Consider the following 13,782-nt stretch of genomic DNA (forward strand, 5'->3'; position numbering starts at 1 on the left):
ACACACACACACACACACACACACGGAGGGACATGCATGACACACAAAGTCCTTGGAAAAGGTCCAGAGATGTCTCCCTGTTGCCAGTCCCATCTGTATTGATGAAACAACATGAAGAGCAGGAAACCACAAGGAAATGCATCATTCAGGTTATTCAATGAAAATGAAAAGTTTAAGAGTTTAAGATTATGCTGCTGCACTCCACCAGGAGACAACGGCGACTACATTACAGGTGACAAATCTGATCTCTGCTAGACGATGAATGTGTGTGTGTGTGTGTGTGTGTGTGTGTGTGTGTGTGTGTGTGTGTTCTACTGATCTGGTGACCTGTTGTACACCATTAACTGCTGTTAAAGGTTTGACCTCCGACCTGGAGAATTTATCCTCACGGCTCATTTATCCAAACAAGACAGATTTCATCCTTGTTACCCATTTCCACCAGGACATTGGTGTATTTTCCTATAATGTGGTCACTCACTGTATTTCAGATGATATAGAGAGCTGAAGTATTGAAGCTAGCTGTTCCACCAGCTTCTCTAATTTAATGAAATGTCTCAGTAAGGGATTTTTTTCATCAACCTTCCTGTTCCTGGTGTTTGAGGCCTCAGTGGTTTATATATCTAGGTTGCATGACAGGGTGTCTGATGTACACAGGCAAGTGTTTATACCTGTTCCAATTGGCCACAATAGAAGGTACAGTAAGGGGTAAAGTCTGCTCTCACACAGTGCACCTGTTTTTCTGTGCATTTTCAATTTACGCATCGAAAAAGTGGTAACCCCAGAAATTTGAAAAAAGTCTAAATATTGCAAAATACGTTTTTAGGCTTGCCCAAGGTGGAAAACTTGGTTTATTGATTAATTACAACAAAGTGCAACAGACTTAAAGAATAAATCATGACCTACATGAAGCATGTGACTTAAACGTCCAATAAAGCTTCTGCTCCTCTAAAGGGGAGAGATGCAATGAATCTTACAAATCTGACAAGCACTTAGTTATAAAAACACTCCATATTCTTAGTTAAATGAGTACTATCTACTATTGCTTTTAGTTTTAACACTTTACATGATTTTGACAAAGTTAAACGATTTAATTTGTTAGCATTCAGGAAATATCATCATCCATATAATCCACCAATGCTCTCTGTTCAACTATTTGATTCCAATCCAATCCAACTTTATTTGTTAAGCGCTTTAAAACAACCAAAGATGACCAAAGTGCTGTACAGAAGAATAAATAAGACATCATAAATAAAAGACATAACAGCTCACATGAGGTGCAAAATTACATATCAAATACAAAAATAAAATAAAAAAACATAAAACATAAGTAAAAATAATAGCTGTGCAATAAAAAGCAATCAAAATAAATAATTAAATTAAGTAAACAAAGTTGACATCTTACTAGGTGTCAAAGGAGACAGAGAAGAGAGGTTTTAAGACGGGATTTAAAAACAGACAGAGAAGAGGCCTGTTTAACTTGCAGAGGCAGATCATTCCATAATTTAGGAGCCGACACAGCAAAGGCACGGTCCCCTCTGAGCCTCCGCTTAGTTTTAGGCACACTCAGGAGCAGCTGATCCTCTGACCTGAGAGAGCGAGTGGGTATATAAGGGCGTAGAAGCTCAGATAGGTAGGGCGGGGCAAGACTATTCAGGGCTTTAAAAGCAAATAAAAAAACTTTAAAATGGATCCTAAATTGAATAGGCAGCCAGTGGAGTGAGGCTAAAATGGGGGAAATGTGCTCATGTTTATGTGTGCCAGTTAAAAGACGTGCAGCAGCATTCTGTACAGTAATTTACAGGTTTTTGATGCTAGGTTTAATATACTGGGCCAAGGAACCCACATCCACAGGGGGGGTCCCAGTGGTGCCACCAAAAAACATCACTTCCCCGTCTTTTCATCATTGAAATTTAAAAAGTTCAAAGTCATCCAGGCCTTTATGTCGTCAAGACACTTAAGTAGCAATCTGACAGAGTATGCATCTTTCTTTTTAAGAGGCACATGAATCTGACTGTCATCTGCATAACAGTGGAATGAAATGCCGTGCTTCCTAAGTATGGAACCAAGTGGGAGCAAATAGAGAGAGAAAAGGAGAGGGCCAAGAACTGAGCCCTGTGCAACCCCACACGAGAGAGGAGCAGAGGAGGATTCCAACTATAATCTCTGCTGTCTAATACTCTTTTTGTCTCCCTCTATCCTGCTATTGTTACAATTATGTCGGAAGATGAACACATTTATGAACCATTCTCACAGTGGCAGCCACTCAAAATAGGTTTTGAGTTTGATGGAATGCATCTTTGTTAAAGGCCTTAAACACAGAAATATTAAACATACTGTATGATTTCATCCTTTTTGAAAACATTCACCATCCCAGTCTAGACAGCCACATATTGTTGAGCAAGGTTGTGCTGCAAGTTCCAGTTTAAAAAAACAAAAAAAAGTGTGCTCAGTCCAAAACTTCTTGTATACAGTGTTTATGTATGTCAGATTTGTCTTCAGGCTCTTCATGTATCTTTCTCACCGCCTGATTGAACCTCTTAAAAGAGCTTTCAGGACAGTGGTCAGCTACTTTCTGAGTTAGAGGGAGACAAAATGTTGTTACAGTACGTGTTCTCCCTTTTTCCCCTGCTTTCTGTTAGAGGTGTTCAGCCTGTAGCCTAAGCTTGTCTTGAATAAACACATACAGTATAACCACCTTGTTGCTCAGCTGTTGAAGGTACATACAAATACACACAAGCACACACTGACATCCCCCTGACCTGCCCTCCCACATGTGTACACACACATAAAAGCACCATCCAACACAACACAGTTGCTAATCATAGAACAAAGGGAGGCTCCAGTCAGCAGGCTTTCCCATTGATCGGCTATAGAAAGCAGCAGGCAGGGACGACAGTCAGCTTTGTTACACCAGGAGGATGTTACGGCAGGTAGAGGATAGAAGTCAAACACATCAACAAAGCTGTCTGTCTGTGAGTGCTGACATCAGACCTTCACACTGATGATGGCCTGTCGCAGCACGCCACTGAAAAGCTCTTATTTAATAAAAAATAAACCTCTGTAAACATCAGGTCAAAGCCTGGAGGAGGAAGTGGATGTCTGTTACTTCACTGGAAACTAAAACGCTCCATCCAGACCAAATCAAAGATGAGTCTGCTTCATAAAGCTTCTCTTTCCTGTCGGATTCGACATGAACACAATGTCAGAATAAATGTAAACACAGGTGTTGTACAGATGCAGCACCTGTGAGAGTTTTCCTAACCCTCATCTTCAGAATAACTAAGCCTCATGACAGATATTCTTCTGTTTCCCTCGCGGCTCTCGCTGTTGTCTCTGTTCTGGTTTTCCTCCCTCCCTGTGAGCTCAGTTCAACCCTGTTGGCTTTTTCTATTCAACAGTCTGCAGGCAGACCTGCTGGCAGCCGGGTTGAGGCTGTTTGTAAAGAAGTGCAGCATCAAGTCATTCTGTTAGACAGACACGTCCTGGGCCAGACCAACACACGGACACACTACAAACAAGAGCAGGCAGAGGAGAGAAAAGGAGGATTTATGAGAGAGATCTGTTAAGAATGCACATATAAATATATCATGCATTCAACACATAAAACAATTTCCCCAAATACATGACCCCGTGTCTCTCTCTCTTTCTCTGTCCTCCCACGTGTATTTGCAGGGTCAGTTCAGGTCTGAAAATGTCCAGAAAAACAGAAATTGTACAGCTTTCATCACACATCAACCGGCTTCTCTCTTCAAAGATCAAAATGATGCATAATGGGGGCTGCTTGTGTTTTATGTGGGTGTGTGTGCACACATATGTGTTTGGTCATTTGGGGGCATTTCAAAGATCCACTCCAGACATTTTAAAAACATAAAAATACTGCTTGTATAATAATTTGTGTCTGATATGTTTTTTTCACAAAAAAAGTTCTTTTAACCAATCTAATTCTTCTCCCTCATTAAAAAAAAATCCAGAACCTATGAATGTGCAAATTGTTCATTTTCCAAAGTTTATGATGTTGATGATGATAATATCATGTTCAGACTGTAATAGTTGTGAAAATATAATGAACATCTTGCAGTTCATATCATACATTCAATAAGACAAAAACAATCTGATGGATGGATGAGTGACGATAGCTCCAGGCTATATCCAGCTATGACACCGGATTTTACAACTCTGAAAGTTATAATGGCAACAATTGTTGAGTTAATTGGTGTTTGAAATGTGAGAATTCCCCACTTTTCTCCTTAACAATATAGTAAATGAATATGTTGGGGTTATGGACTGCTTAGACACAACAAGGTATTTAACAATGTCACCTTGTGCTCTAGCACACTGAGGAGAACTTATAATCAAGAAAACAATCGATAAAGAAATTAACTGAGTTGCAATTCTAATTTTGTCCGAGAACTACATTGTTCACATTACAAAGTAATCTAAGAGGAATGTGCACCAATTTGACTGGCCAGCACAAACCTTAGCAACATGACAATATTGCAAAAGTTAAGCCAAGTTCCACTTTTTTCTATGACCCTGCATATTTTTTCCCCAGACCCCTCTGCGTCAGGACCCCCACTGTGTCACTGCAGATCTTCCAAAGAAATACAACCACAACATCTTTTTTTTCTTTGCATTTCGCCGATGACTGCTTTGCCAACCAGGCATCGTGCAATGCCAGGTTTTCAGCTAGGTTGCTTAATTAGGTAAAATGTAGCAAAACAGAAGAGGGGATGGCATATAACAGAGGAACTTTAACAGGGAATTAAAGTGAAGCTGATACATTGAAATATTAGAGCCTCTCTCGATTACTGTGTGTGTGTGTGTGTGTGTGTGTGTGTGTGTGTGTGTGTGTGTGTGTGTGTGTGTGTGTGTGTGTGTGTGTGTGTGTGTGTGTGTGTGTGTGTGTGTGTGTGTGTGTGTTGAAGTGGGAGCAAGCACAAACTGTTTCCACCATTATGGTCCTTACTGTTAGCACTGGAGTGGGGGGCAGGATGCACTGGAGGGTCCTCAGAGTAATGAGTAGCAGCAGGCTGAGTGCATACTTACTTATTATAGAAAAGGTGCAGCAGGAAAGTGAATTACAACTGTTCGGTGACACCTCGGCACGGACTAAAACTACATGACATCATCACACCACGTGTGAAGTCATTGCAGAGATGTTTAAAAAAAAACACCAAGTAAAAAAGAAAGTAAACAGCAGTATGATGATTGATGGAATCCATCTAATTAGTTGATCAATATAAGATTTAGGACAGGCCAGTCTGGCCGTGAGTGGTCTGGTCTGAGAGCATGTGTGCTGACCGCACTCTCCATTTAATCTAAACTGACAAAATGAGTGAAGCAGCTGAGGAGCCACGGCCTCTATTGACAGCTGGGAGTAAAAGGCTGCATTGAATCAACAAACAGCCCATTGGAGCGTTGCATTGAGTCCCAGAATAATAAAATAATGCTTTAATCACACTGTTTGCAACTGGACAGTCATCAAATCACAAGATACTGTGAAACTCGTGATGCAATTACATAATGACTTAAATATCACCTCACAAAAACCAGCTTAATTCTTCACTGAGTGTCACGTACTGTAAGAGGGGGATTTCCTCTGATCTTCTTTTGCAACCTGTGATCCGTAAAGACAATTTACCTAAATAAGAACAAATATTTTCTGCTGGTATCTAGATATTACGCAGGCAGTTTTTTGGATTTATTTGCTCAGGTTTTCTAATATACTTTTATTGTTCTTAGTAACCAGGGCATTGTAACTGGAAAGGATTTTTTTATGTCACATTTCAATGATGTGAGTAACACAAACAAAATCTCAGTGACTCAAAACCTGGGCAAGCTTTTTACACACACATGCTGCACAAAACAAATCGTATATTTGTTTTGATTATGGCAGCTTCTGTTTTAATCACCATGTGCTAAAACAAGTGCAGCTTCTATTTATTCATTCACATTTCATTTTTTTCTTTACCAGCTCTCTGCATTAAAACCTGCTGAAGTTTTAAAAGAACACAATAAAATATTACTGAGCAGAAAATAATCGCTAAAGAAATGCAAAGGAAAGCAAAGCTCCACGAGTGACACCAAAGGGACACAAATTACTTTACCAAAATAGAAATCTATATGTATCTAAGATCAATAAAACACTGATTCACAAAATCCCAAAGACCAAACACTCAATGAACATTTGTTGGCCATCTGATTGAATGTAACGTAACACTTCTCTCTATTCACATTGATTTTATGATCCGGCACCGAAAGCTAAAATAAATTCAGTGTCTCAGTATTCCTGACAACAACCGCAATTGTATTTACTTCATTCATATTCAACAGATACAAAGTCTGTTCATCAAAATGATGACAATTTTCAACCAACACTGCAGACTACACTTTGAAGTACGAGTATATACATAAGAGTACATGTGTGCGTCTGTGTGTGTCTGTGTGTGTCTTAAAACCTGTTAAAACCTGACCACTCAAGACAAAAAGGTGCAACTTGCGATATGGCAAACATGATTTCTCTGCAACAATCAAATAAAATATGCCAAAACCAACATCTTTATAATGTCTTATATTTGAGATTCCTAGCACAAAACGTTACTTCCTGGCTTTCTAATCTCAAGACAGCACAAAACACACGGCTCAATTAGAAAATCTCATTCTGTTTATATAGTCAAACTTCAAGAAATGCCCAAAAAAACAGGAGTCGATATGTACTCAGGCACAGGAGTGCTTTGAGCTAAATGCTAATGTTAGCATGCTAACATGCTCACAATGACAATGTTTAGCAGGTATACTGTAACGTTATGTTCACCATCTTAGTTTAGTGTGTTAGCATGCTAATATTTGCTAATTAACACTAAACTAAAAAGTACAGTTGATGGGAATGCCATTAGTTTTCCCAACCGATGTTGCGATATTTCACAGGATAAGGGAAAACTTTGACCTACAGGTGGCGCTAAATGAAAAATTAGGGGATCATCAAAGTTAGTAGGATTTATCCTCTCTGGACCATTAATTTTTGCACATTTCATGCTAATCACACCAATATTTGTTGACTATTTTGGTCTAAAAGAAAGTAGAGACCCGACCAACCTGACAGATTAACATTGCCATCCCTCGAGTTGAGTTAAAAAGCAAGATGTTGGCAACTTTCCTCCACCTTTGCAACCAACACACACACACACACACACACACACACACACACACACACACACACCTTGTGCCACAGACCTCCCCTCACCCCTGCACTCTGCCCCACTGCCTGTCTGAGTGCAGAATTTGCTGCCTTATAACAAACACCAAAAATACTGTCTTAAAGGACAATTCTGGGTGCAAAATGAACCTAGGGGTTATTAACAGATGTGTACCCACTCTGTCACTCTCTGGGACATGTTTTCATGCTAATCGAATTAGTTTTTAGCTTGAAAGACGCTAGTATTTGGGGCACAGGGAATGTAAAAACAAATCGCTATTTATACCACTAAAAAGGCTCAAAATATCACCAAACTTCAACGGTAGCATAATGAGGGTCCCAAAATGTTAACCAAAGCATTGAGAACTTTGGAAGTGTACAGACGTGAAAGGGCTACGAGAGAGAGAGAGCTACCGGTAGTCAATGCCGCAACACAGCCTCGTACTTCGGGAAACTGGTGGTGTACCTGCGGACATTGTAACGCTATGGCCACCAAACAGGAGTGTCTGTGTTGCACAGAGTGGGACCTGTTGCGTCGCGATGCCCAAGAGACGCAGTGTTTTGTACAGTCTGAAGATTTCCCCTTTCTGATAAAAAGGGCTGTACTTGAAACTTTTTCGGCAACCCAGACCGGAGGGACCAGATGGACAGATATCCGCTGAGTAAGTACACTAAACAAGTCATGTAGAGTGCGATTATTTCAGATATATTGAGCAAATTGCTTTTGATTTTAGTTTGCATCGCCAGCTGTAAGTCATGACTGGTTTCCAAGACGGCGGCGGCATGTAAACATGAACACGAGTGTCTTTATAATCTTTTCAATAAATTGTCTGTTTACTTACTAAGTTCTCAATGCTTCGGTTAACATTTAGGGACCATCATGCTACCGTTGAAGTGTGGTGATATTTTGAGCCTTTTTAGTGGTATAAAAAGCAATTTGTTTTTACGTTCCCTGTGCCCCGAATACTAGCGTTGGAAGCTAATCGGCGGGCCGCGCTAGCGTCTTTCAAGCTAAAAACTCATTCGATTAGCATGAAAACATGTCCCAGAGAGCGACAGAGTGGGTACACATCTGTTAATAACCCCTAGGTTCATTTTGCGCCGGAATTGTCCTTTAAGCCGGCTTTGTTACAGCACAGTCTGTAGATTTGAGATGTTGGGAGTGTTACTTTTAGTGCAGCTGTGCACAAAATCAACATTCATCGTCTTCCACATGACCAGGAGGCCGGGCAAGTGAAAAGAAGATAAGCAAATCTCTCTCTGGAGAGGAGAGGACATGTCTTAGTGGTGCAGAACGAAAGAGGCAGAGAGCATCAAAATCTAATGTGAATATGTAAATGATGCCTGCAATAACTCCTGATGGATTTACATATTCACATATTTAGTTTTAGTGTCTTAGTTTCTCCCTGACAGGAAATGAGAAGGGACAGGAGAGGCAGCTTGTGTATTTGTGTATGTGTGTTTGGACACTTGGATCAGTTCCGAGCCTGAATACATGAAAATGTGAGGTAAGCGGTAATTCCTTCTGCATGTCAGCTGCTGACAGCTGGAGAGGCCCTTTGGCTCACTTGGCCACTTCGCTTCATTCATTGGACAAACCCGGCAGGGTGGTGTGACTCACCGCCAACAGGTAAACCTGCTGGTAATGTTGCCGAATGAAGCAGAGGGAAGGCAACTGTATGGTGTATGACGGGCCGAGCGATGCAGCCTCAGAATCTGCACCACTCGTTCGAACTCTGCGTCACTAATAATGACATCTAGACGAAGTGACTGGGCCTGCTGCTTGTGTGCCGAACTAAAGAGAAACAGGGGTGTGGGATGATTACAAGCCCAGGGTTGGGTGCGAGAACAAGTAAGATAGTTGTGGGATTAGTCTCTGTTGGCCAGGCAAGTGTGTGTGTGTGTGTGTGTGTGTGTGTGTGTGTGTGTGTGTGTGTGTGTGTGTGTGTGTGTGTGTGTGTGTGTGTGTGTGTGTGTGTGTGTGTGTGTGTGTGTGTGTGTGTGTGTGTGTTATGCTGTCAAACACACAATTCTTAACATCAAAGCTGTAAAACATGTTTTTGTGCAGAGTGTGGAAAATCCAGATAAGCGAGACAGATCCATTGATATGCACAACACTGAAGTGGGATATACAGTATATTTGTGTGTATGTGTGTGCGTGCATGCGTGCGTGTGTGCGTGCACGTGTGCGTTGTGGGGACTCTACATTGATTGCTCTGTGTAGGAAGTAAAGATTACGCCTTCTCTTGCTGGGACTGTGATGAAATACCACAATGCCAGTCATACAGAGATCCTTAATGACGTACCATAGTGACCACACACACAAACACCTACACAGTACATAAACACACTCAAATAGTACTAGACACACGAGTGCAGATAGGTTGAGGATTTCTTGTCACCTTTCTTATTAGCTCCGTTCACCAATACGGCAGGTAGCTCAACATAAAGGCGTCAAGGTTCAATGCTAAACTACATTTACATGCTAAAAGAATCATGTTGTCGAGAAGCTGGATTACTTCTGGTGATAGGGACACTTGTCTGCAGGATATCAGAGGTTCATATAAAATTTGAACAAAGATACACACTGCACTAAAAAACTGAGACCTATCGGTTCCATCCATCCATCCATCTTCATCCGCTTATCCGGGGTCGGGTCGCGGGGGTAGCAGCTCCAGCAGGGGACCCCAAACTTCCCTTTCCCGGGCCACATTAACCAGCTCCGACTGGGGGATCCCGAGGCGTTCCCAGGCCAGGTTAGAGATATAATCCCTCCACCTAGTCCTGGGTCTCCCCCGAGGCCTCCTCCCAGCTGGACGTGCCTGGAACACCTCCCTAGGGAGGCGCCCAGGGGGCATCCTTACCAGATGCCCGAACCACCTCAACTGGCTCCTTTCGACGCAAAGGAGCAGCGGCTCTACTCCGAGCTCCTCACGGATAACTGAGCTTCTCACCCTATCTCTAAGGGAGACGCCAGCTACCCTCCTGAGGAAACCCATTTTGGCCGCTTGTACCCTGGATCTTGTTCTTTCGGTCATGACCCAGCCTTCATGACCATAGGTGAGGGTAGGAACAAAAACTGACCGGTAGATTGAGAGCTTTGCCTTCTGGCTCAGCTCTCTTTTCGTCTAACGGTGCGATAAATTGAATGTAATACCGCACCTGCTGTGCCGATTCTCCGACCAATCTCCCGCTCCATTGTCCCCTCACTCGCGAACAAGACCCCAAGGTACTTGAACTCCTTCACTTGGGGTAAAGACTCATTCCCTACCTGGAGAAGGCACTCCATCGGTTTCCTGCTGAGAACCATGGCCTCCGATTTAGAGGTGCTGATCCTCATCCCAGCCGCTTCACACTCGGCTGCGAACCGATCCAGTGAGTGCTGAAGGTCACAGGCCGATGATGCCATCAGGACCACATAATCTGCAAAAAGCAGCGATGAGATCCCCAGCCTACCGAACTGCAACCCCTCTCCACCCCGACTACGCCTCGATATCCTGTCCATAAATACTACAAACAGGATTGGTGACAAAGCGCAGCCCTGGCGGAGGCCAACTCTCACCTGAAACGAGTCCGACTTACTGCTGAGAACCCGGACACAGCTCTCGCTTTGGTCGTACAGAGATTGGATGGCCCTGAGAAGGGACCCCCTCACCCCGTACTCCCGCAGCACCTCCCACAGTATCTCCCGAGGCACCCGGTCATACGCCTTCTCCAGATCCACAAAACACATGTAGACTGGTTGGGCATACTCCCAGGCTCCCTCCAGGATCCTTGCGAGAGAAAAGATCTGGTCCGTTGTTCCACGACCAGGACGGAATCCGCATTGTTCCTCTTCAACCTGAGAATCGACTATCGATCGAACCCTCCTTTCCAGCACCTTGGAGTACACTTTACCGGGGAGGCTGAGAAGTGTGATACCCCTGTAATTGGCACACACCCTCTGGTCCCCCTTTTTAAAAAGGGGAACCACCACCCCGGTCTGCCACTCCTTAGGCACCGTCCCAGACTTCCACGCAATGTTGAAGAGGCGTGTCAACCAAGACAACCTCTCCACACCCAGAGCTTTAAGCATTTCTGGACGGATCTCATCAATTCCTGGGGCTTTGCCACTGTGGAGTTGTTTAACTACCTCAGCAACCTCCACCAGGGAAATTGATGCCAATCCCCCCTCATCCTCCAGCTCTGCCTCTACCATAGAGGGCGTATTAGTTGGATTTAGGAGTTCCTCAAAGTGCTCCTTCCACCGCCCTATTACCTCCTCAGTTGAGGTCAACAGCGTCCCATCCTTACTGTACACAGCTTGGATGGTTCCCCTGCTCCCCTCCTGAGGTGGCGAACGGTTTTCCAGAAGTACCTTGGTGCCGACCGAAAGTCCTTCTCCATGTCTTCTCCGAACTTCTCCCACACACGCTGCTTTGCCTCTTTCACGGCAGAGGCTGCAGCCCTTCGAGCCCCTTCGGTACCTTGCAATTGCCTCCGGAGTCGTCTGGCATAACATATCCCGGAAAGACTCCTTCTTCAGTCGGACGGCTTCCCTGACCACCGGTGTCCACCACGGTGTTCGTGGGTTACCGCCCCTTGAGGCACCTAAGACCCTAAGACCACAGCTCCTCACCGCAGCTTCAGCAATGGAAACTTTGAACATTGTCCACTCGGGTTCAATGCCCCCAGCCTCCACAGGGATGCACGAAAAGCTCCACCGGAGGTGTGAGTTGAAAGTCTGTCGGACAGGGGCCTCCTCCAGACGTTCCCAATTTACCCGCACTACCCGTTTGGGCTTACCAGGTCTGTCCAGAGTCTTCCCCCACCCCTGACCCAACTCACCACCAGATGGTGATCGGTTGACAGCTCCGCCCCTCTCTTCACCCGAGTGTCCAAAACATATGGCCTCAGATCAGATGAAACGATTATAAAATCGATCATTGACCTTTGGCCTAGGGTGCTCTGGTACCAAGTACACTTATGAGCATCCCTATGTTCGAACATGGTGTTCGATTATAGACAATCCATGACTAGCACAGAAGTCCAACAACAAACAACCACTCTGGTTTAGATCAGGAGGCCGTTCCTCCCAATCACGCCTCTCCATGTGTCTCCATCATTACCCACGTGCGCGTTGAAGTCCCCCCAGCAGAACTATGGAGTCCCCGACTGGAGCCCCATGCAGGACTCCACTCAAGGTCTCCAAGAAGGCCGAATACTCTGAACTCTTGTTTGGTGCATATGCACAAACAACAGTCAGAGTTTTTCCCCCCACAACCCGCAGGCGTAGGGAGGCGACCCTCTCGTCCACCGGGTTAAACTCCAACGTAGCGGCGCTCAGCCGGGGCTTGTGAGTATCCCCACACCCGCCCGGCGCCTCACACCCTGGGCAACTCCAGAGAAGAAAAGAGTCCAACCCCTATCCAGGAGTATGGTTCCAGAACCAAGACTGTGCGTAGAGGTAAGCCCCACCAGATCTAACCGGTAGCGCTCCACCTCCCGCACAAGTTCCGGCTCCTTCCCCACAGAGAGGTGACATTCCACGTCCCCCAGAGCCAGCCTCTGCTGCCCGGGTCTGGTCCGTCGAGGCCCCTGACCTTCACTGCCACCCATGTGGCAGCGCACCCGACCCCAGCGGTTCCTCCCACAGGTGGTGGGCCCATGGGATGGAGGGATGTCCGCCACGTAGCTTTTTCGGGCTGTGCCCGGCCGGGCTCCGTGGCAAACCCGGCCACCAGACGCTCGCTGACGAGCCCTCGATCTGGGCCTAGCTCCAGACGGGGGCCCCGGGCTTCCTCCGGGCAGGGTCACTTCATCCCTTCCTCGATTTTTCATAGGATTTTTGAACCATTCTTTGTCTGGCCCCTCACCTGAGACCACTTTGCCTTGGGAGACCCTACCAGGAGCACAAAGCTCCAGACAACACAGCCCTCAGGTTCATAGGGACACACAAACCTCTCCACCACGATAAGGTGATGGTTCCCGGAGAAGGTTAGGTAGGCTTACATACCTTTCGGTAACAGTTTCACCTCGTTGTCGGTCCAAGCAAATAAATCCCTGGTCTTACTTTTCGCCATTGTTCTTTCTCGAAAGTTTTTTCTGTAGTTTCAACTTATCAGCCGTGATTCTCAACCGCAGAGTAACGTTGGACAATCTGCTGCCCGTTTCCGCCAGCACGCACATGCTCAATTTATGCAAATAGTGTGATTTGTGATTTGCGTTGTCAGACGTGTTAATGTGGATGGAGATGCGTAAGTAGTAATGATCTTCTCTGACAGATGTTTTACCTCTGCAGCTGTACATTTGGTGTTTGCCCATGTGTGCTAAGAACTTATAAATAATAAATAATAAAATATGCACATCAGGACACAACAATGCATTAGGTTTTGGTGCACAAAGATAACAGAAGGTAAGATGCAGCACAACAGGCTGACAGACCTCAAATCAGCCTGAGGCACTGATGAAGAATGTGCACTGACCTTTGCTCTCTGACCCCTGTGGTTACTTATCATTCCCCTGTAACTATGCACTCCCACACATCCAGGCACAAACACATGTCTTCTCTCTCCCCCTCTGTCTTATTTCTCTCTTTCATACAAGAT

Source organism: Sander vitreus, chromosome 1 (genome assembly GCF_031162955.1).
Source record: "Sander vitreus isolate 19-12246 chromosome 1, sanVit1, whole genome shotgun sequence".
Taxonomy (NCBI): domain Eukaryota; kingdom Metazoa; phylum Chordata; class Actinopteri; order Perciformes; family Percidae; genus Sander; species Sander vitreus.